At 36.9% G+C, this 23,506-nt stretch overlaps 1 protein-coding gene across 2 annotated transcripts in view; it reads left to right on the top strand.

Annotated features, from left to right (window-relative positions):
* Positions 1 to 23,506, top strand: part of PTPRR (protein tyrosine phosphatase receptor type R) — a 244,596-nt gene that overhangs the window by 94,061 nt on the left and 127,029 nt on the right. The window lies entirely within an intron of this gene.

Here is a 23,506-nt window from a genome sequence, read left to right on the forward strand (position 1 = left end):
CAATACTTCAAGTCTGAACTATTTTCTGCTTTGTTACCTATTACAGGCTATTGTTTTATGGTTATGACTCCTATACTCCTATGACTGCTATACTATAAAGACCTGTTTAAAGGTCATTTTTCTTGGGGCCTGCCCATTCATTTTCGTATTTGTATGTCACCCACACAAAGGTCATTTTTCTGGGGGTGTGCTCATTCATTTCATATTTGTTTGTAAATATTTGTGCACCACTGCATGACTATTACATTTTTACTTGTCATAAAATTGTAGATAAGCTCCAGGAAACATTTGAGCTAGAGATAAAGAATGATGAATCAAAGAGGTGACTGAACAGAAAGCTATTTTTACCACAAGCAATACCACCCACTTTTTGCTCCTAGAGAATGATTTCACACATTAAGAAGTTTAGTGGTTCCCAGAAGGAAAGGGGGGAGGGTAGACGGTAGAAAAGTGTGATGGGGTCAAATATATGGTGACGGAAGGAGATTTGACTTGGGTGGTGAACACACAATGCAATATTCAGATGATATCTTGTATTTGATATACTTGAGGCCTATATAATTTTATTAACCAATGTCACCCCAATACATTTAATAAAAAAAAGAAGATATAGATAACTCAGGAAAGAGCATTACAGCTAAATTAACTGTAACTTTAGGTTCAGTGCAATATGTGATAAGGAAATGAAAAAGACTCAGTTAAAATCTACATATGTGCCTGTCAAGCAATTGTAAAATTGTTTTATCTGTAACACTGGAAGCTAACTAGATTATTAGGTCTCTTAGGGCAGGTCTAGCATTCTTCATTTGATGTGTTCTCACGTGCTTTTGCAGAAGCATGAGCTCAAATGTGTGTTGAATGAATGTTAGTGAGTAATAAATGAATGAGATTTTATACCATTTCCCCAGATTCAATGCAAATAATTTTGATCAGAAGTAACAACCTGAATTGCTGAACACTTACAAACTACCAGAAGTTCTATATTCTTTTGAAGTCTCAGTTTTCATGATACTAAATCTGCAACCCCATAGTTTCATATATTTGTACTTCCTTTAATCTCCATGTTAATGGTAAATTTAATTCTGATAGTCTGACTTCTGCCATTGTGTTATAGTTTTGTTCACATTTATTTCACATTAGGATCTTTGAACTTCTTGCATAATTGGTTATAATTTTCATTAAATTTGGAAAATTTTCATCCATTATTTCTTTAAATATTTTTTCTGAGTGCCCATCCCCCCACTTCAGGGACTCAAATTACATACATTAATCCACTTGAAGAGCTAACTGAAGCTCTGTTCATTTGTTTTCAATTTTTTTCCTCTGTGTGTTTCATTTTGCATAGTTTCTATTGCGAAGTCCTTAATCTCTCTATTCTTCTGCCTGGTCTAATCTGCTGTCAGTCCCATCCACTGTATTTCTTATCCTAGACACTGTAATTTTTATCTCTGGTAATGAGACTTGGGTCTCCTATATACCTGTGATATCTCTCCTTAAAATGCTCATACTTTCCTCACTCTTATTGAGCATATAGAATATTTTTATAATAACTCCTTTAATGCCCTTGTCTACTAATTCTATCATCTGTGTCATTTCTGGGTCTGTTTCCTTTTTTCTTATTTTTATTTGCAATATGGGTTGTATTTTCCTCTTCTCTGCATGCCTGGAAATTTTTAATGGAATTTCAGATGTTTGTTGAGTGCAGGATATTTTTTCATTCCTTAAATATTTCGAGCTTTGTTAAGTTTCTTTGTTAAATGCATGAGCAGTTTGGTTCTCTCAAGACTTGTATTCAAGTCTTTGTTGATTCTTTCAAGATTTTATTAGGTGGGACCAGCGCAATGTTTAATCTAAGGCAGGGGTCATCAAACTGTAGCCTGCAGGCCAAATCCAGCCCATTATATGTTTTTCTATATCTTGAGGGCACTGTGAGTCACAAAAGCAAAGCCCGGACATCCCTTTCCACTCCCAGAGCCTGTCACTTAGCCAGGAGTCATGCTGCACTGCTGTTCAGACAGGTTGTCAAGGATAAATTGGAGGCCTCACTGTTGACAACTGCTGAGCATCTAGCAGTGGAATCTTAGGCTGGGAATCAGCAACTTAGAAAGTCAGCTTCCCACCAGTGAGCTGCCCATGTTAAGGTGGCCGCGCTCTCTAGGAGAGAAGGACACGCCAGGATCTGGATGTCACTGGGCAGGCAACGAAACTGAACAAGGTGGCTACCTGTCTTAGTCAGTTTGGCCTGCTATAAAAAAATACCATACTGAGTGGTTTAAACAACAAATAGTTCTTATCTCTCACAGTTCTGGAGGCTAAGTCCAAGATCAAGGTGTCAGCTGATTCAGTTCCTGGTTCCTAGTGAGAACCCTCTTGCAGAGAGGTGCCTCTTGTCTCCTCGGGAGAGAGAAAGAGAAAGAGAAAGGGAACGAGGCTCTGATCTCCTTATAAGGGCACTAATCCCATCATAAGGGCTCCACCTTCATGACCTCATCTAAACCTAATTACTTACCAAAGGCCCTACCTCCTAATACCATCACATTGAGGGTTAGGGTTTCAACATATGAATCCGGGAGACACAAAGGTTGAGTCCACAACACTACCCTCCCCTTTTCACTTATTATCCAGACCTTTCTCCTCAGTCCAGTGCTTTCATGCCAAGAATGTCTCCAGCAGATGGTGATTAAGCATAAAGTATGCTCACCACACAGGATGGCCCACACCATCAAATAGGGAGTGGAGTTTTTTCTCTTGTTGTGTAAGTACTTACAAACTATATTTGATTTTGCCTCTAGACCCATAAAGCCTAAAATATTTATTGTATGAGACTCTGAGAAAAATTTGTGGACCTTGATCTCGGGCTAATTTTGTCCCATTACTGAGGCAATAGCATTCTGAATACTCCGTCCAGTAGTACCCCGTGTATTATAAATTTTGACATTCAGGATGGAGGAAACGGGAACTATTCCCAGCCCTGTGTGAGCTCTGCGAACCACTCGTTTCATTCCCTTCTGATGGGTTTTCATCTGCCTCCAAGTTTCCTCATATCCATGTGCTAATCAGGAGTCCACTGAAGACTTGGTGGGCGAACCCGGCGCTGATCTCTGGAATGGCTTCTGTGTGCAGCTCTCTCCTTTCCATGCTGCTCTCTGTTCTTGGGTACTATGCCCTGTGAATTCTCGCCTCCTTGGCCTTTCTGAATTCTGAAGTCAGAGATTCCTCTAGGCTCCATTCAGGTCCTACTCTCTTCAGACAACAAGCTGAGGTACTGGTTGTCAGTACCTCAGTAGGCTCCCCTACTGGGTTCCTTCTCTCAGGGATCACTGTCTTGGCGCTACCTGCTGTCCAATGTCTACAAACCATTGTTTCATATATTTTGTCTGGTTTTCTGTTTGTTTCAGGCAGGAGGATAAATCAGTCCCTGTTATTTCGTGATGACTGAACATGTCACTCCTGACTTCTCAAATTTGAAGAAACAAACTGTCTATGGAATTTAAAAAATTGATGAGTTGAGTTCAAAGGAGATGGGAAATAAGTTTAGATAGGGAAATGTCTAATAGATTTAAGTTCTATTTTGACAAGAAAGTCAAATGTCCACCTTGAAAGAAGCAGAGTTTTCAGAAAGTTTCCCAAAGGACTTGTGGTGAGTCAATAATGAAATTATCCTTTATCTTCTAGAAGACTTTGTCAGGAGGGTACAGTCTTCATTAATTCTAAAATTTTTTTGTACACTGAATATCAACATTTTAGAAAGAAAATAGGCAAAGATATGGCATCTCATTAGACTGCCATGAACAGGATGATGAATTTATGTACTTGGGCAAAAAAGATGAAAAGTTTGGTTCCTGCTCCATATATTAAAAAGTTAAGACATCACATATTATAGCAAAAGAGGTATTGTCAAAAGCAATGGTTCTCGATAATGATTTTGAGGCAATCTAAAGTGCAACAAATTATATCAGAGTATATTGAAATTCTTTCCCCCAGATTCTAAAACTTAAAATTAATTTGATATCCAAACAGTGATTTTCAGAAAAAATGAATGTCTAAATAATCAAGTAATTAAAGTATGGGTTGATTTTATAGAACCAGAATGAAGGGAGTATAATTTTCCTATTGCTGACTCCATTCAGTGACATTTTTAATCAGTGACTTATGAAAATAAAAAAAAAAATGCATCTGCAATAATAATGTAAAACACAGTTAGCTGTAGTTTTATCCATGAGAAGGGCATTTTTCTGAAGGGTATGTTTTTCTTACCCCTAAGATGATACCCTTCTCACAGAAAACACACCGAACTGCTTCTCAAACTACTGAGTTCTTTGTAACAGATTGTCAAGGGAAAAGAAAGCTTATTTTCTGCTTGTCATTAATAGTTAATTGTTATTGCAGTTTCTCAGATGGGATATGTGGGTTAGGGAAATTATATCCATCTTTTCTAAAAGTGCTGCAATATTATTATGGGTGATCACATGGCAGAAAAACAAACCTATTCTTTGGGGGACTAAATGGAGTTGGCCTATGGATTTTTCCTTCTCCCTTCTTTTCAAGCACTTTAGAGAGTCATTCACTTTCACAAGTAGCCCACCTGGGGTAGTAAATCAGTGTTAATGTTTCATAAAAGCTCTTGTGTTCTAGAATGATGTACATTGATGCATCTCTAAAGCTTGCCTTTTGGAGGGCAATGTGGGTACCCTTGGTAATGCTTCATGCATTACTGAAATGCTTCTTTCACCCTCTCTACAGGGTCTCTTGTGCAATTATATTGGCATTTAGAACAGCGTCTTACAATGCTGCTCTTCTAATCTAACACATCTGGGATTTTGTGGCTTCGGGGAGAAGAATAGGCGAAAGGTGTCAAAAAAAGTCAACTGGTGAAGAGAAAAAGCAAAATTTTGAACTGCCCTTAAACATAGTAGAGAGACAAGCAGATCTCTCTGACAATCGTTATCACTTAGCCAATGTATCTAAAGATGTCTGACTAAAGCTACCAGCTGAAATGCTAAAATGGAGTAATGTCTTATAAACAGAAAAATCTTTTTTCTGCTTTTTTTTATTAGTTTCACCTGAGGAATCTCTTGATGTATGAGGTATTATCACAAAATACAGTGAATGTTTAAACTAAAAAAAAATGTATTACAGTAAAAGACATATTGGCATTAACCCCCCTCAAAATACTCCCCCTCGCTTCCAACACACTTATCCCATCATTCTTGCCACTTTCTGAAGCAGTTCTGGAAGTCTTCTTTCATGAGTGTCTTTACAAGTGTTTAAAAAATGATATGTGTAGAAAACAGCCTGAGAAATGGGCAAACGGTTTGATCCTCCATCATGACAAAGCTCTGTGTCACACATTGCTTCTGGTATATGGTAATTTCTGTCAAATAAAAACATTATGGTGTGTCCTCATCCACCTTATTCACCAGATATGGCACCTTGTGACTTCTGGCTCTTCCCCTAAGTCAAAATGACTATGAAAGGTAAGTCTTTTGAATTGATTCAGGACATTGAGGCAGCTACAACTGTGCAATTAAAGACACATAAGATGACTTCCAGAACTGCTTCAGAAAGTAGCAAGAACAATGGGATAAGTATTTGAAGCAAGGGGAGTGTTTTGAAGGGGATTAAAGGCAATGTGTCTTTTACTGTAATAATTTTTTTAAAATTTAAATATTCACCATATTATTTTATCACACCTCGTAAATATTAATGCTAAATGAAACCATTGAAATTTTGCTTTATTTGCTGCTTTGGAAATAGGAAAAATCTCTACTTCACAGGGCAATGTAATGATAATGCTCTAGCAGTAGAGTTGGGCCTTATGTCCACTGCTTATAGCTATTTGACGTTGGGCAAGTCACTGACCTCTCTGCTCTTCACCTGTACTTTCCTCATAGGCAGAGTGGACATGATATTGGAACCTGCTGCATGGGAATGTGGGAAAAAATTCAGTGAACTACTGCATGCAAAGGGCATGACAAAATGTTGGTATTGCTATTAATAATAATCATAAATATCCAGCACAACCTACATTTGCTTCAGTTATCTGGAAATAGACAATGAAAATGGCTTGGAGACCAGAATTGTCTGGGTCCACAGGCTAAGATTTCTGCTGTGTTTTGTGGAGGTCAACCTCTACCTTATGTATCGTCGATTGGGAGCACGTATTTCACAGCTATAGTATTTGCTTTTGAGCATTTTGTAAGCAGGTTGTTTGGGTTTTTTAAAAATATATTTTAAAAATGAATACTTATTTAATCAGCCGGACTATGTATATCATCTCTGTATTCATTTTTCCTTTAAAGCTGCTTGAAGAATTTCACATGTGGGGACATGTTTGCTGAACTTCTGACATGAAGTACAAATAAAATGAAAATGAGGATATCATATTTTGTTCATAATGTCCCATGAAATGATTATATCAGAAGAGCCTCTCCTTGTCAATGTTGCATTGGTTTGGAAACTGTAGTTGTGTCCATCAAATGCAGACATCTAACATCTATGCTGAAGATACCCTTTTCATGTTGTTTTTTTATTGATGTGAGGTTGTATTATGGTGAATCTTCATCTCCCGCCCTCACTGTCACTGACAAATCACAGTGATACCCAAGGGTACACTGACTTTTTGTTAGATGCTTCATTGCACATTCACTAATATGCATTAACCTTCAGACGAATAATCAGTCAGATCCTAGTTAATGCTGACAAGATATGCAGTCATGGAATTGCCATAGTGCATTTCAATTAGGTTTGATTTTCTCACTTAGGAGGTCTTAAAGCTCATTGCTCAGTGAGCTTTTGTCTTTCTGTGGAAGACAGACAGATAATTATGCTGTTTGTTCAGGGTAAAGAAATATGCATGGCACTGAGATTTCCATTGTCATTTAAAATGTTGGGTACATGTGTCCCCATGGCATTCTCATTCTAGTTGAGAAACTACTTAAATTCCAAATACATTTAACCAAGAAATGTTTTCTCAGTAAGCATTTTCAGGTAACATTAGTTTTTGGTATAGATTTCATATTTATTATATATAGGAGCAGGTTTGTTGCATTAATTCAATATTCAAGAAAGTGTTCCTTTAAAACGTTTACTTAAGTAATTGTTAAAAAGTTCAAGGGCCATTCTAAAAAACGTTAATGCATAGTGACCTTTTATCACTAATTTTTGCACATACCTAGAAAATAAGGGAAAAGACCTCTGTGGAAGTAACTATATTATGTCTATATTGTTAAAGATGAGATATTTTTTAATATTATTACTCAAAGTTAGAAAATGTACTGTGCAGTTTCACCACTTGACATTTGATACCTGACTTCTACAAATAAATTCCAAGGACTGTGTGTGCTTTGAATCCTCCATTCAACCTCAACAATTGCTTATTAATTTTAGATGAAGTTTTTACTGGGACATAACTGCTGAAAATAACTTCAGGGTGGCTCTTTAGGGTTTAACAAATATAGCAGATGCTTACCTGGATGTGTTTTTAAGGGAATCGTCCAAATAAGGAGTGATAAACAGAAAAATATGATGGTATCACTGGAAAAGTCCAGCTGTATTTACATGACTGCTGCTTATTTATCTTTTCCTTGTGTGATATCATACAAAAACAAATTATTACTATGCCTTCAGTTCCAAAGTTCATCTAAATAAGGTGGAAATTGGCTCACTAACATTCTGAGTTCAACTTTGAACAGATTAGATAATATATCAACAAAGAAAAATGTTAAAACCTAAAAAAAGGTTTCAAAAATTATCTTTAAAGAAAGTACAGCATTAAGTAGTGTTTATTTAGTTGTTATGTTTAATTTCTCCCTCGCACTCTTAGTTGATCACATTGATAGATGAAACCATATTCAGTCAATTCAGCATTTATTGACGGTTTGTACCAAGGATTGGGGCAATAAAAAGTAAATACAAAGATGAAGATATTTGCAGTTTTCCATCAAAGCATTTAAAATATATTGAGCCAAAAATTTATAATGTAGAGGTAAAGATGGGCAAATAGATTGTATCCACCATGTTTCCCCAAAAATAAGACCTAGCCAGACCATCAGCTCTAATGAATCTTTTGGAGCAAAAATTAATGTAAGACCTGGTTTAACATAACATAACATAACATAACATAACATAACATAACATAACATAACATAACATAACAACATAATATAATATATAAGACCAGGTATAATATAATATAATATAATATAATATAATATAATATAATATAATACAATACAATATAATATAATATAATACCGGGTCTTATATTAATTTTTGCTCCAAAAGACACATTAGAGCTGATGGTCCAGCTAGGTCTTATTTTGGGGGAAACACGGCATTAGGAGTGCTTTCAGCAGCAAGAAACAAAATTCAACTAACAGAGGCTCATGCAATAAATAATTTTAATTTCTCACATGTAAGAAGTCTGTAGATGAGCAGCCCTAGTCAGAAGCAATATTTCAACAATGTTTCATCACTTGGCTTTGCCATCCTTGGCATGTGCCTTCTGGTCTTGTGCTTTCCACCTCCTGGTTACAAGGTAGTTGCCACATCTCTGAGCATCTTGTCAGTGTCCAAAGCAGAAATGAGAAAGAGGCAGACAGCTCCAGAGAGGAGCTGTTTGCCATTTATGCTTCTATAAAGAAGCACAAGCTTCCCTACAAATGCCCTGCATACATGTCAGAGCTGTCCCACATGACCATACTTATCTGTAAGGAAGGCTGCAGAAATGTACTCAGTTGTTTCAACCCCTCTATGGGAAGTGGCAGGGAGAAAGGAGGGACTTGGGAATTGCTGTTGGGTCAGTCTCCAAATAATATTTCCACATAGACCAACAAAATAAGGCAGAAAGAAATCAGCTATAGGAGAGGAAAAGAACAATTTCTGATTTGGAATAAGGATATCATGGAAGTAGCACTTAGGCTGGGACTTTAAGGATAAATAAGATTTGATAAAAGAGTTGGGGGCTTTAAAACAATTCAGAACATAATAAGCAAAGGAAGGAAAGGGATGGAGGTATAAAATGACATGGCGTGTTTGGGGAATGAGCAGATAGTAGTGTGGTATGTCTTGATCTAAGAGAATATATAAATGTGCTGGTAGAGTAGTTGTGTGCTGAGCATTTACAAAGGGATTTTGAGATTCATTTATAGAGGACTCTCATTGCTGTGCTAAATAGTTTAACTTTCAGTGGAATTTCCAGTGGATTCCTACAAAATCAAAATCAAACTACACAGCCTAGCAATTGAGGGTCTTAATAATGGGACCTAGCCTATTGCTTGTTCTTTCTTTTCTATGACTATACCCCATATCAATGTCAATACCATTTGTCAAGCTGGATTTCTTATCACCCCCCAACATAACACCCTCTTTTTTATGTCCATATAATGCCTCCTGTTATGGATTCTACTGAAATGTTCTCCTCATCCCTTTACAAACTGAAGTTCTGCCCATCAAGATTCTTCCGTTCAAGAGTTGTAGTAGAATCATCTCTGATTGCCTTAACTTTCTTTCGAACTATTACAGTATTTTAAGTATAGTGGTCCTTTGATGGGAATGGTGAGCTAGGACAAATCCAAGTCCAGATTCAAAGACTGGAAAGAAGGATGACTCAGCCTCAGTTCAAAAGAAAGGTTGATTTCTTTTCAGATGATTCCCAAACAGTCAGTCAAGCAGTTACAGAGATACGCACAGGATTCGGAGGCAAGTGAGTGGATGTAGCTCCCCAGTTTCTCCCTCATCCTTCATGAAGTCCTGTCAGCAGTTGATCGGTCAACTCAGGTCTATGGGGTTAAGAAATCTACCAGACCTGAGGAGGCCGGAACTACAGCTTCAGTGCCTACCACTTGGCCAGAGGAGGGACCACATCAGCACTTCCAGGTCTATCTATTACCACATAAAGAATTTTTTGCTTCGGCACACTTACATTGCACTTTCTCTTTCTGACCAGGACCTACACACATAATCTTACCGCATATTTTTTCTAACATTAGAACTATTTATGTGTCTCTTTTAGACACTGTAACATAATGCGTAACAGCATAGCATCTAGAGTCAAACTGCCAGAATTTAGATCTCTACTCCACCATTTACAAGCTATGTGATCTTGAGCAATGCACCTCAGTTTCCTCATCTACATAATGGGAGTAATAATGGCATCCACGTTGTTTGGTTCTGTGAGGCTTAAAGCCAGTGCTTCAGATTAGTTGAGGTTTTTTGTCAAATTTAGATAATTTTTGAGGGAGAAGACTCTGTCTCGTTCATGGTTTCCCTTACCATATTTCAAACTTGGTATGTGCACAGTAAGTTTTTGGAAAATAAATGAATGACTAGATTAATTGATTTCAGTATTTTGTGGCTCTAGAAATAAAAGCAACCAATGACATGGGGTGATAGTAGACGTTTAAAATGAATGGGCTTATTTCAAACACAGAAAAACGTTAGTCCTAGGCAAAGGCAGCCAGCTCCACACACACTGCTGGTGGAAATGCACAGTTTACAACCTTCCTGGAGGGCAAGCCGGCAAAATTTTCAAAAGTCCTTAAAAAAATCATAGATTTTTGACCCAGTAATTCTAATTCTATAAATTGTAAGAAAGTGATATAACAAGTGCATAAGGAATGTCATAGGATAAAATGGAAACAACATAAGTGTCCATTGATAAGGATGAATGAACTACATTTTAAAATATTTATATAAGATAAACCCATATTTTGACTGAGAAAATAGCATCATATAGTAAGTGGGGGAAAAAAGATAGCATTATAGAGTATAAGACTATTTCTTTTAAAAAGGAGTCATGAAAAAAAGACCACATATCGTGTTTGTATGTTAAAAACAAGCCTGGAGATACATGAAATATAAGTTGCTGTCTTTTAGTGAAAAGATGAATGAACTTTTTTTTTTTCACTATTTTTTGAAATTTTCACAATGACTGAAAAAAAAATTAAAGCTTTTTTTTTTTTTTTTTTTTTTTGGAGAAGCAATCATGTTGAAACTTCAGTTTTTATGCGTGCAATGGCCTGTGGTTCCCAGCAAGTTCACACCTTCATCAGCACTGTCAACAGCCTGTCTGTCTTTGGATGTGTGGGCAAGTGGGTGGTGTTGTAGCAGCAGGAAACCAAGAAGCAGACTGATTCTAATTCCATTTCTGGTAACTTCCTGTGTGGCCTTGGGCAAACTTTCTGCAATTGTAAAGAGCCATATGGATATTTGTATAGTATTGCTATGAAGTGTGGGTAAGTTTACTTCTTATGTAAGTGGTTAGCATCGGGGGTCTTCAAATGATAAAACAAATAGCCCTAACTAACCTAACTGTAAAGACCATACTTGTGTTGGTACACACACACACACACACACACACACACACACACACACAGGACTAGGGGCAGGCAAGAGAGACACTAAGGGCACAAAATGCAGGGAGGGCTCACTCTTAGGGTCATGCAAGTAGACTATCTGATTTTAATCCCATTTTTAATCCCCAAAATACCAAATACTTGACCTCAATTCAACCCAAAGAGTGAGTGCCTCCTTATTTTTTGCACCCTACATGCCTCTTACCCTAGTCCCTGCCATGCATGTAAGCAGGTACACAGGTATCAGTTTCACAGCAGTCAGGAAGAGGTTCAGGTAGTTCTCTAGAATGATTGTCAATGCTTTAATATTTCCTTATCCAATATGTAGAAATGACCTAATTACATGTAAAAGAAACTGCTCTGTCTTCTGATAGGTGATAGGGAATAATAGAAAATCTCTCTTTACTCAGACACTATCTTTTCCTTATTTCACTTCTGCACGATCTCACTCTGTTTCTCCATGGAGATTACAGTTTTGGCATGACCCCAGAATTCTCACATTCGAATCCATAGGATCTATATAAAAAGTTCCTATCCAGTGACCCAGTGAAATCTTCCATATATCTTCTTATCACAAGCTTCAAGGCTCACATATTTGTGGAGTATATTTTGGCCTCCTCTATCTACTTAAATTTATTGCTGCTTCTTCTTGTTTCCATTTAGATTTAGTAACAAACTCTGGCATTTGAACTTGGTATTGACCTGGCATCATTAAAGGATGCTTCTTTCAGTTAATGCCCCATAATTTTTATCTCTGTGATCTGAAGGTTCTGACTCCCCATGCCCAGAGTTAGCCTTTGGATTCCACTATCCAGAAGGGGGTGCTGAAGTGATAAAATCTACAGGCGTGTTGCAGGAATTGTGAAGACAATACAGCAATTAGCATGACCATTCTGTCTGGCACATAGGTGAGCAGTGTGGCTCCCAGTCAGAACCTACTTTTGTAAGATATATTCTTTTCAAATTTTGGTTTCAAGTTTAGCCTTACTAAATTAGGTGTTTTCTCTATGAAGGAATATAATATAAACTAATCTACATGATAATTCTCTTAAACACTCGTTCATTCTCTTGAGTTGAAGTAGGTCACTCTGATGTATGTAGACCAAAAGTTACAAAGATATTGCCATTTCAGGACTAATTTTTTTTTTTTTTAATAAGAAATTTCCAAGATACCATATTGGAAGAAATTTTATTCAATGCTGAAAGCCATTACTTAGTTATGTTCTCACAGAATCATATATTGAAAAGCTATATCTCAAAATATAGACACTAATTATAAACGTTGCAAGCAAAGAGAAGGCTTCCTGGCATGGAAGTCTGAAAACCTGGATCTAACGCCACGTCTTCCAAGAGCTGTGTGACCTCAGATGGGAAGCTGCCTTGCTATGAGTTTAGTAAAATGCACGTGTAAATTGAGAGAGATAGGAAAACCTAAACTGTAAGATCTCATTCCTTGAACATGGTTTGTTTCTTAATTATTAAAACAGATATTTACAAACAGTATAACAGTACATTTGGAACTAATTACAAATTCACTACCCTGTTACTGCCATTAATATACAAAGCCATTTTAACTGTTGTATCATATGCCTAATTCCTGTAACTGTACATCGATTAAAATCTCACAAAATATGACTTCTACACAGCTCTTCTCAATATAATTTGCTGATCACTGCCTAAATGAAGTAAATGAAACAGTATTTTATGAATCATGAAAGGACATCTGTGAAAATATTAGTCTTTGTAAAGTTGTATTAATTTAGCAGATTATGTTTGCAAAGACAGCTGTTTTAAGCTGGTGTTGCTTGTATTTTATGAGTAATTCAATAATTCTTGTAGTATTATTCATTTTGTTTCAATGAGAACTCCATGTAATGTAATTTTTTCTTTGCTAACAGGTAATGGAGCTAAAATAGAGGGTGACAATTACATCAGTTGTACAAGTATTCTGTTCAGCAATGTGGGCAAAGATAAATTGACTCTTACGAGTTTCTGATACATATTCTCTCAATTTGGTAACCACAATCTACTCTGCTACACCCCCACACCATCTATTTTTACCCTCATGTCTATAGAATAAAAGTTAAAACTTTCTACAAATACAAGGAGGATGTAGGAGAGGGAAGTGTTCAATCATAATATATTTTTTTAAACTCTGTTATCAAAGATTGTCAGTATTATTCTGGGTTCTCCAGAAAAACAGAACCAATAGAAGATAGATAGATAGATAGATAGATAGATGATAGACAGACAGACAGATAGATAGATATGATTTATTAAAAGGGATCAATGTGCTCACACAGTTACGGAGGCTAAGACATTTCAAGATCTGTAGTCAGTAAGCTGGAGACGCAGAAGAGCCACTGATATAGTTCCAGTATGATTCTGAAGGCCTGAGAACTAGGAGAGCCAGTGGTGTAAATTTCAGTCCAAGTTCAAGTCCTAAAGCTGAAGAAGATCAATGTCTCAGTTTAAGAACAGATAAACAGAGAGAACAAATTCTCTCTTACTCAGCCATTCTATTCCATTCAGATCTTCAACAGATTGAATGAGGCCCACCCATGTTAGCAGGGCAATCTGCTTTACTCAGTCAATCAATTCAAATTGTTAATATCATCCAGAAACACCCTCACAGACACACCCAGAACAATGTTCAACCAAATATCCCGGTACCTTGTGGCCCAATCAAATTGATAAATAAAATTAACCATCACAACAGGCCTTAAGATTATCGAATTCAACTCTATCCATTGGAAGCTAAGAAAGCTGTAATCCAGAGATGTAAAGTCACTGCCTAACTCATACAATTAGTGGGAGATCCAGGATCATAAGCTAACTCTTTATATTTTATGATATATATTATATTATTATATTATCATTCAACTCATTCTACTATACCAAAGTAGTTATTTTTAAAAACTGCCATGAAAATTGACTCAAATATGATCTTCTCCATGTGAATGAATCCCATTTGTGAGTGTGTATGTGTGTGTGTGTCTGTAGGGAGAGAATGTGCATGACTTAATAGACATGTATCTTTGTAAAGTTATTAATACTCTTGATTCTCAGTTTCCTCATTATTAAATGAGGATAATAATTCTACCAATTTCAAGAGTTTGTTGCAAAGATTAGTTAGGTCAATGTGTTAAGAGTAAGCGCTTAGTGACTGGGACATGAAGTGCTACCTAAGTGTTAGCTCGTATTATTATTATTGTTGACATAAAACCTTATAGAATCAAGTTCTTCCTTATTCTGCTCCTTAGCCCCATCCTCTTATGCCCTGATCACTGGCCTAGTGTGTCAGTTGGTTCCTGTCTCTCTTCAATACGTATCACATTCAAATGCTCAAGGATTTCACAATCAAACTCTATAACACAGCACAGAAAGGAGAACAGTGTGTCTGAAATGTAATGGGCAAGGGGAAAAGTGGTTTTGACAAGTTGAGACAGGTAAACAGGGTCCAGATCACACACCCCACATACTTTATTATTACTATTCTTGTTAGGTTTGGTTTTTGTTGTAGTTTTAGTATAACAGCCCAACGAATGTGTGTGCCCACATTCACTACAGTCTTAAGCTGTGCAGTCCAGCAGCATATTCCAAAGTGGGCATCATGTTTCCAGACACTTGCTTTACCTCCAGGTAAATAGGTAACCTGGATGTTAGAGAGATCAGAACTCTCAAGGCTTTCTTGTATTTTGTTCATATCATTGTGGCCTGAATCACTATTACGATGTTATTTATGATGAGCTGCTGATTCAAAGGCCTGGCGGGGCACCCCAGTGTGCTATGGCTCTCTGGGATTCTGCCCTTTGACCTGACCTGCTGTGTGACAAAGTGCTCGTGACATAGATTTTGTTTTTAAATTAAAGTTTACTGGGGTAACAACCGTTAGTAAAGTTACATAGATTTCAGGTGTACAATTCTGTAATACATCATCTATATATCACATTGTGTGTTCACCATCCAGAGTCAGTTTTCTTTTCATCACCATGTATTGGATCCCCTTTACCCTCATCTAACATCTCCCTCTGCCTTATCTTCTGGTAACCACTAAACTATTGTCTGTGTCTATGAGTTTTTGTTTCTTCGTTTGTCTTATTCTTTAGTTGTTTCCCATTTTACATACCACATATCAGTGAAATCATGTGGTTCTCGACTTTTTCTGTCTGACTTATTTCGCTCAGCATAATAATCTCAAGATCCATCCATGTTGTCACAAATGATACTATTTCATCTTTTCTTATGGCAGAATAGTATTCCATTGTGTATATATACCACAACTTTTTTTATTCAATCATCTATCGAAGGACACTTTGGTTTCCATGTCTTAGCCACCATAAATAAAGCTCCAGTGAACATTGGAGCACATATACCTTTACGGATAAATATTTTCAGATTTCTTGGGTAGATACCCAGGAGAGGGATTGCTGGGTCATATGGTAATTCTATTCTTAATTTTTTGAGGAACTCTACACTGCCTTCCATAGTGGCTGCACCAGGCTGCATTCCCACCAACAGTGTATGAGGGTTCCTTTTTCTCCACAGCCTCTCCAACACTTATTATTTTTCTTGTTAATGATAGACGTTCTAACTGGTGTGAGGTGATATCTCATTGTGGTTTTTATTTGCATTTCTCTGATGATCAGTGATGAACATTTTTCATATGTCTATTGGCCATTTGTATGTCTTCTTTGGAGAAATGTCTATTCAGGTCCTCTGCCCATTTTTTAATTGGATTGTTTGTTTTTTGTTGTTGTTGTTTAGTTGTATGAGTTCCTTACATATTTTGGATATTAGCCCCTTATCAGAGACGTTGTTTGCAAATATCTTCTCCATTCGGCTGGTTGCCTCTTAATTTTGTCGATGGTTTCTTTTGCTGTGCAGAAGCTTTTACGTTTGATATAGTCCCCTTCATTTATTTTAGCGTCTACCTTCCTTACCTTTGGAGTCAAATTCATAAAATCCTCTTTGAACCCAAGGTCCATAAGTTTAGTACCTATGTTTTCTTCTATGCAGTTTATTGTTTCAGGTCTTATGCTTAGGTCTTTGATCCATTTTGAGTTAATTTTTGTACAAGGTGACAGATAGCAGTCTAATTTCATCCTTTTGCACGTGGCTTTCCAATTCTCCCAGCACCATTTATTGAAGAGGCTGTCTTTTCTCCATTGCATGTTTTTGGCTTCTTTGTCGAAAATTATTTGTCCATATTTATGTGGGTTTATTTCTGGGTTCTCAAGTGATCTGTGTGTCTGTTTTTCTGCCAATATGATACTATTTTGATTATTTTTACCCTGTAGTACAAGCTGAAGTCAGGGAGTGTGATACCGCCAGCATTGTTCTTTTTTCTTAGGATTGCTTTTGCGTATGTTGAACCATCCTTGTGCCCCTGGTCGTGATGAGTAATCTTTTTAATGCATTGTTGCATTCAATTTGCTAGAATTTTGTTTAGGATTTTTGCATCTGTATTCATCAGATATATTGGTCAGCAATTTTCTTTTCTTGTGTTATCCTTACCAGGTTTTGGTATCAGGTGACATGGATTATTTTAGGCCCTGTGAATTTATATATCAGGACTTGGACTGGGCTTATTTTATGAAAACTTACCTCTTTTTTGAAATCATTTATACATCAAACATTTGAAGTACTCTTTTTTTTTCACCAACAAGAATGTTTTCTGATATCTATTTCTCAGAAAGAGTTGACTTTTTGTTACTTATTAAAACTTTGATATACATATGAAACATGTACATATCCATATGAACATATATGTCCATGTTGTGAAAAATCAATGCTGTAATATCTCTACTGACAAAGAAATAGAAATATCACACCTGGACATTATTTATTATAGGTAGTACATAAAAGCTTTTGCCATGGCTCTCAACTTCTCTGAGACATCATCTTGCTGAAATTCAATAAGTAAAGGTAAACCTTTATTTTAGAGAAATAAGCATGTAATGTTTAGACCTCAATCAGAATCTTTAACTTGCAATAAGGAATTAAGAACAACATACCCAAGCAATTATAAAATAACACATGGTGTGGTGTAATGTCTAGATTTGAGTGTGTTTTATTTAATATAAGTACATATACATATGATGTATGTGTATACATATTTAACCCATGTAGACATAGACTTACCCTACATGGCCAAATGGTGTAGTTGGGCCTATGGGTAGATTGGAGTGTTCTTTGAAGTAAAGTTTAGTGTGTAAGTTGTGGTCAGGGAAATAAGTGGGCCTTGGACATCTCTTCCCCTGAAGGAAGGATTAGGTGCCCTTAAAAAATGCTCAATAAGCCCCTTGTACTTCCTGTGCTTGGGCCCTTAGTTAGTTGTTTGCTATTTTCTGTTTACTTTCTCTCTTTGTTATTTTCTGTTTGCTTCCATTTGTCTGTTCAACAAACATTTACTGAGGATCTACTTATGTGCCAAGAAGTATGATAGGCACCGGGGTGAATAAGGCAACTACGGTTTACTCCTCAAATTGCTACCACACAGATATATATAAAATAGATAAATGTAGTCACTAGAGATTGTAATAGGATCCACAGAAGAAACACACCACGTACTGAGATAGAGACTGTGATGAGTGTGGGGAGCTGGGGTGCTTATTTAGATAAGATGGTCAGAGTAGCCTCCATGAGGATGGACACTTGACCAAACCTGAAGGATGAGAGTAGAGGAGAATTTCAAGATTTGGCAAAACAACCTTACAAACAGAAGGAACAACCAGTAAAAAGGTTTGCAAAGCAGAAAGGATGCCAGTGTGGTGGGAGCATTGGAAAGAGAAAGATGAGGCCCGTCAAGTGAGCTGGAGACGTAGGTATGCAGGGCTTTGTAGGCCACAGTGAGAAGTAGGGACTTTATTCTCAAAGCAGTCGGAAAGAAGCTTTAAAGAGTTTTGCATGGGATAGATGTGATCTTATTCCATTTTGAAAAGATCTTTCCTGATGCGATGTATGGGACGGATTGGAGTGAGGGAAGGATGGAACAGGAATGCTATAACTGTATCCCAAGATACAGAAAATGGTAGTTGAACTTCGTGCTGACAGTGGAGACAGATTAAAATGGGAAGACTTCCTGTGTATTTGGAGGCAGAACTGACAGATCTTAAGGATGGAGTGGGTATTGTAGGTGAGGGAAAAAAAGATTCATAGGTACTTCCCAGATTGTTATGTTATGCAAGTGGATGATTAGTAGTTCCATTACCGAAAATAGGAAAGTTAGAAGAATATCAGGTTTAAGAATAATCTGAGTCTCAATTATGGATATATTAAATTTGAGATTCCTTTTAGACATCCCAATGGAGATATCAGAGAGCAGTTAGATATATGAGTCTATGGAACTTGGGGTAAAGATCTGGGCTGGAGATAGGCATTTGGGAAACATCAGCCTATAAAGAGTGTGTAAAGCCTACGACTGGATAAGTATTTCCTAGAGACAGAGTATAGATAGAAAATGTCCAGGAAGTATGCAGGAAGGAGCCCTAAGTCCCATCAGCATTTAGAAGTGGTGTGGAAGAAGAGTCAGAAAGGGACATGAAAAAAAAAACACATTCGCATTTCCTTTGGAGAAAAGCTGGGAGAATATGATGCCACAAAAGCTTAGAAAAGAAAGTTTCAAGAAAGAAAGAATATTTCACTGTGCCAAATACTGTGCTGAAAATTACACGAGGGACCCAAGTATCTATTGGACTTGGCAACAGGGAGGTCATTGGTGATCTTGACAAGACTGGTTTCTCTCAGTTGTTGGGCGGCGGGGAGGCAGTGTCAGATAAGAATGATTGAAGAGAGAAATTATGATATGGATGAGGCAGAGACTATAGATGATTTGCTTGAAAATATTTCATGTGATGAGGAACAAAGAAATGGACAATCAATAAAGAAAGAGGTGCTCTATGAAAGTTTAATTTTCAAACTTGCTTATACATATTTGCTTGTATGCATAATCCATAGTGAGGAAGGAACTGATGATACAGAAGATAGAAGAGGAAGAAAATTCTTGATAATATGTCAGGGAATGGGAGCGAAAGTGGAGGGATTTGCCTTTGCTAAGAGCAAGAAAGGACTGTGGGGGCAGAGACAGTGCCTTGATAATCATTGTATGCCCAACGTATACAGTGCTTGGTATATATTAGAAGCTCAATAAATATGTGTTGAATGAATCAAATAAACACCCATTCCATGCCAGGGAAATAAAACAAGCAGCAGGCCCAAAGAAAGAGTGAAGAGCAGGCAAGAGCAAAGGGGGACATGACTTTGTATTAGTTTTTGCTTATTTTATAATGTGTTCTTTATAATCCAGATCAGACAACTTAGTTAATTTTTTTTTTTTTTTATGAAACTGGATTTTTTTATGTGAAGACACAGACTGTGTGGTCTTTAGTTCATTTAGTTTTTAATTTAGTTAGTGTGTATTATGATCCGCTAACAATGGAAGAGAATCCTTCCTTTTGTGTCTTCTAACCTGTGTTCTACATTTGTATTTTCTACCTTGGTAATTCATTTTCAGATCCATGGCAGGAGTCTAATAAATGTTGATACAAATATAATTTTTCTAAGTTTTAATGATTATCTTCAGCACTGATAAAATTGCTGATTGTATTAAACCAAAACACATATTTGCAAATCACGATCTATTTTGCCTGAAGGTGCCAATTGACATTTGGTAAGACCTAATTTACCGTCAATGAGTCAATGTTTGTGTACAAGGCTAGGAAAACTCTAATACAAAAAAACTCTGTATACAGTGAGGTTCACATAAGCTTACTTTTATTGTGCCTACGTCAGGATGTTCAGATGAAATGGAAGATAGATTATCTGTTATTAAAAATCTACTAAATACATTTTGTACACATAGGGCTTAAAAAATGTTTTTGAAGATAAGTTTTTTAGCAATTGTTTTGCCCAAAACACATGACAGCCAGCAGTACTCAAAAATTGAACACTGTAAAGAAAGCACATCACATAACATACATTTAATAACCAGAAATATTTAAGATTTTTATTTTCTCTTTATATCAAGAATGATTCTACTGATGTTAATAAACCACAGAAATTTTCAATTGTGTTTGGAGTAAATTAAACACTAAATTTTGAGGTTCTCAGTGACTCTCCAAATTAGATACAAAAAGCTGATTTTGAATACAAAAGCCTCCAAGTAGATGTTTATAACAGTTGTATTCATAATTGCCAAAATTTGGAAGCAACCAAGAAGCCCTTCAGTCGATGAATGAATAAATAAATGTCGGTACATCCAGACAATGGAATATTACTCAATGCTGAAAAGAATTGAAATGAAATGAGCTATCAAGCCATAAAAAGACATGGAGGAAACTTAAATTCATATTACTAAGTGAAAGAAGCCAATCTGAAAAGTCTACATACTGTATGGTTCCAACTATATAGCATCCTAGAAAAGGCAAAACTTTGGAGATAGTAAAAAGATCAGTGATTGCCAAGGGTTAGAGAGAAGAGGAGAATGAATAGATCAAGCACAGAGGACTTGTGGGACGATAAAAATACTCTATAATATTGGTATTTTGGTGGATATGTCATCATACATTTGAACAAACCTATAGCATGTACAACATCAAGAGTGAACACTAATAAAAATTATGGACTTTAAGGTGATCATGATGTGTCAATGCAGATTCATCAGTTGTAACTAATGTCCCCACTGGTGGGAGATGCTGATCACGGGGGAGGCTGTGAATGTGTGAGGACAGGAGGAATATGGGAAATCTCTGTACCTTCCACTCAATTTTGTTGTGAACCTAAAACTGCTCTTAAAAAAGAAAACAATGAAGTCTTAAAAAAAAAAACACTGAGTCAGTAACTCACCCAAAGTCATCTAGCTATTAAGTGGAAGAGCCACACTTGAGACCCAAACCATCTGACTCTGCATTTTTGCACTTAACTTGTGCATTATACTGAATGGGAGATGATGTTCAAATGTACATGAGTGATATTAACTCTGAAATCACTGTGTTTATTTTCCTTTGAGATATGTGGTTGAAGCTAGTAATTTCTCAAGAAAAGCAACGCTTTCTCTGTAACTGTCAACTGGTACCATTTCCCAGATATGTACAGTAATTTTATTTTTTAAAAATCTTGGAAATTAGCCCAACAATCTGACTTATTCAAAAACCATTAATCACAATTATTTTTAATGTCTTTGAATTACCTTACAGATCTTAACATACTACATGGTTATAAAGTACACATGCTTTGCATTATGTATGCCTAGCATACAGCTTTGCATTATGCTTATTTCACCTAATACTAAGTTATGCAGCTGCTTTACTCTTTCATTCATTCAAAAGATATTTATTGAGCTGCTGCCATAAGCCAGGCATTGTCTATACTCCGCGGATCATCAGTAAGCAAAATAGCCATTATCGCTGCTATCTTGAATATGCCTTCTAGTAAGGAGAGAGAGTATTATATATCAAAGATGGAAAGTGCTGAGGAACAAAAATAATAAAGCAGAGTAAGGAGGCAGTCAGTGACAGACAAGGTGATATTTTAAAATAGTCTGATTAGGGAAGGCACCTTTGAAAAGATAGTGTTTGAGTAGCGAGACCTGAGTGAAATGAAGCTGTGAGCCCTGCAGATATCTCAGGGAGAGGGTTCCTAACAGTGAGAGAGTAAATGCAAAGGCCCTGAGGGCCCTGCTGTGTTTGAAGAGCAGCCCAGGCCAGAAAGAAAGGAGTAAAATAAGGGGGAGAGGGATAGGAGATGTTGATTGGCGGGGGCGGGGGGGGGGGGACGGGAGGGAGGATGCTATTAGGGAGATCAAGTAGGGACTCTGGAGGGTTTTTAGGAGGGTACTGACATGATATAATTTATGGTTTAAAAAATTACTCTGGCTTTGTGCATAAAATAGACTATAGGAAGCAGAGTGAAAACAGGGAGACCAGTGAGGAGGCTGTCGCCATAGCCTCCGTGAGAGGTGATGGAGTTAGGGTGGTAATGATGGAGGTGGTGAAAAGTGGCTTTCCGAATATTGTTCAAAGGTAGAGCCGATTGGATTACCAACTGTGGGCATGAGAGAAAGAAAGGAGGCAAAAATTACGCCTGGTTTTTCAACCTGAGCACACGGGAGATTGAAGTTACGGAGAGGAACAACACTGAAGGATTTGGGGTGGAAGTGGGTAGGGTAGGAATCAAGAGTTCAGTGTAGACAAGACCACATTAGTCATGTAAGTGGGTATGTCTAGTATGCAATGGGAAATTCAAGTTTTGGGTTCTGAGAGTGAGGGCCTGGTTAATTTGAGACTGTTGTTCAGAAAAAAAGGAAGAGATGGAGAATTGAGCACTGGGCCCCCCAATGTAGAGAGATCAGGAAGATGAAGAGGAATAGGCATAGGCAAAGGAGACTTGAAAAGGAGTAGCCGAAGAGTAAAAAAGCAACATTAAGAAAGCATGGTGTCCTGCAAGCCTGGAGAGGACAGAATATCAGGGAGAAGGAAGGAATCATCTGTATCAAAGGCTGCTCATAGGTCAAGCAGGATGAAGTTGAGAATTGGCTGTTACATGCAGGAATCCTGGTTTAGTATAATAGGCGCTAAATACAGGGCTCATGGGAGGCAGAATGGAGGAACGAGAAACAATAAATATGGACAACTCTTTTGAGACCTTTGTTTGAAAGGAGAGTAATGAGAAGGGGTGATTGCTGGACAAGAAGTTGTTTTGGATTTTTTGGATTTTATTTTAATATGAGAAATATGACAGCACATTGGAAGACACATTGGAAAGACCCAATACAGAGGGTGAACTAATGATGCAGGAAAGGAAGAATTAGAGGACAGTTACCTCCTGTTGAGTTACCATAATTTACTTATCCTTTTTACACTGATGTTCATTTAAGTTGCTTTGGATTTTTTTACTGTAATGTTGCAAAGAAAATCTTTGTCTATTTATTTTTTATGCATTGAAATTATTTCCTTAAGATAAATTTGCAGGTGGGAAATTACTGGATCAAAGATCATAAACATATTTAAGACTCTTGACAATGCCCTATTGCTTTAAAAACTATCAATTTATTAGGCCACCAGTAATGTAGATATGATTAAGTTTCGTTGCAACCTTGTTAGAGTTATGACATGTATCTTGAGACCATAGTTCATGGAATCCCTAAAGTG

This window comes from Rhinolophus sinicus, linkage group LG02 (assembly GCF_036562045.2).
Source record: "Rhinolophus sinicus isolate RSC01 linkage group LG02, ASM3656204v1, whole genome shotgun sequence".
NCBI classification, from domain to species: domain Eukaryota; kingdom Metazoa; phylum Chordata; class Mammalia; order Chiroptera; family Rhinolophidae; genus Rhinolophus; species Rhinolophus sinicus.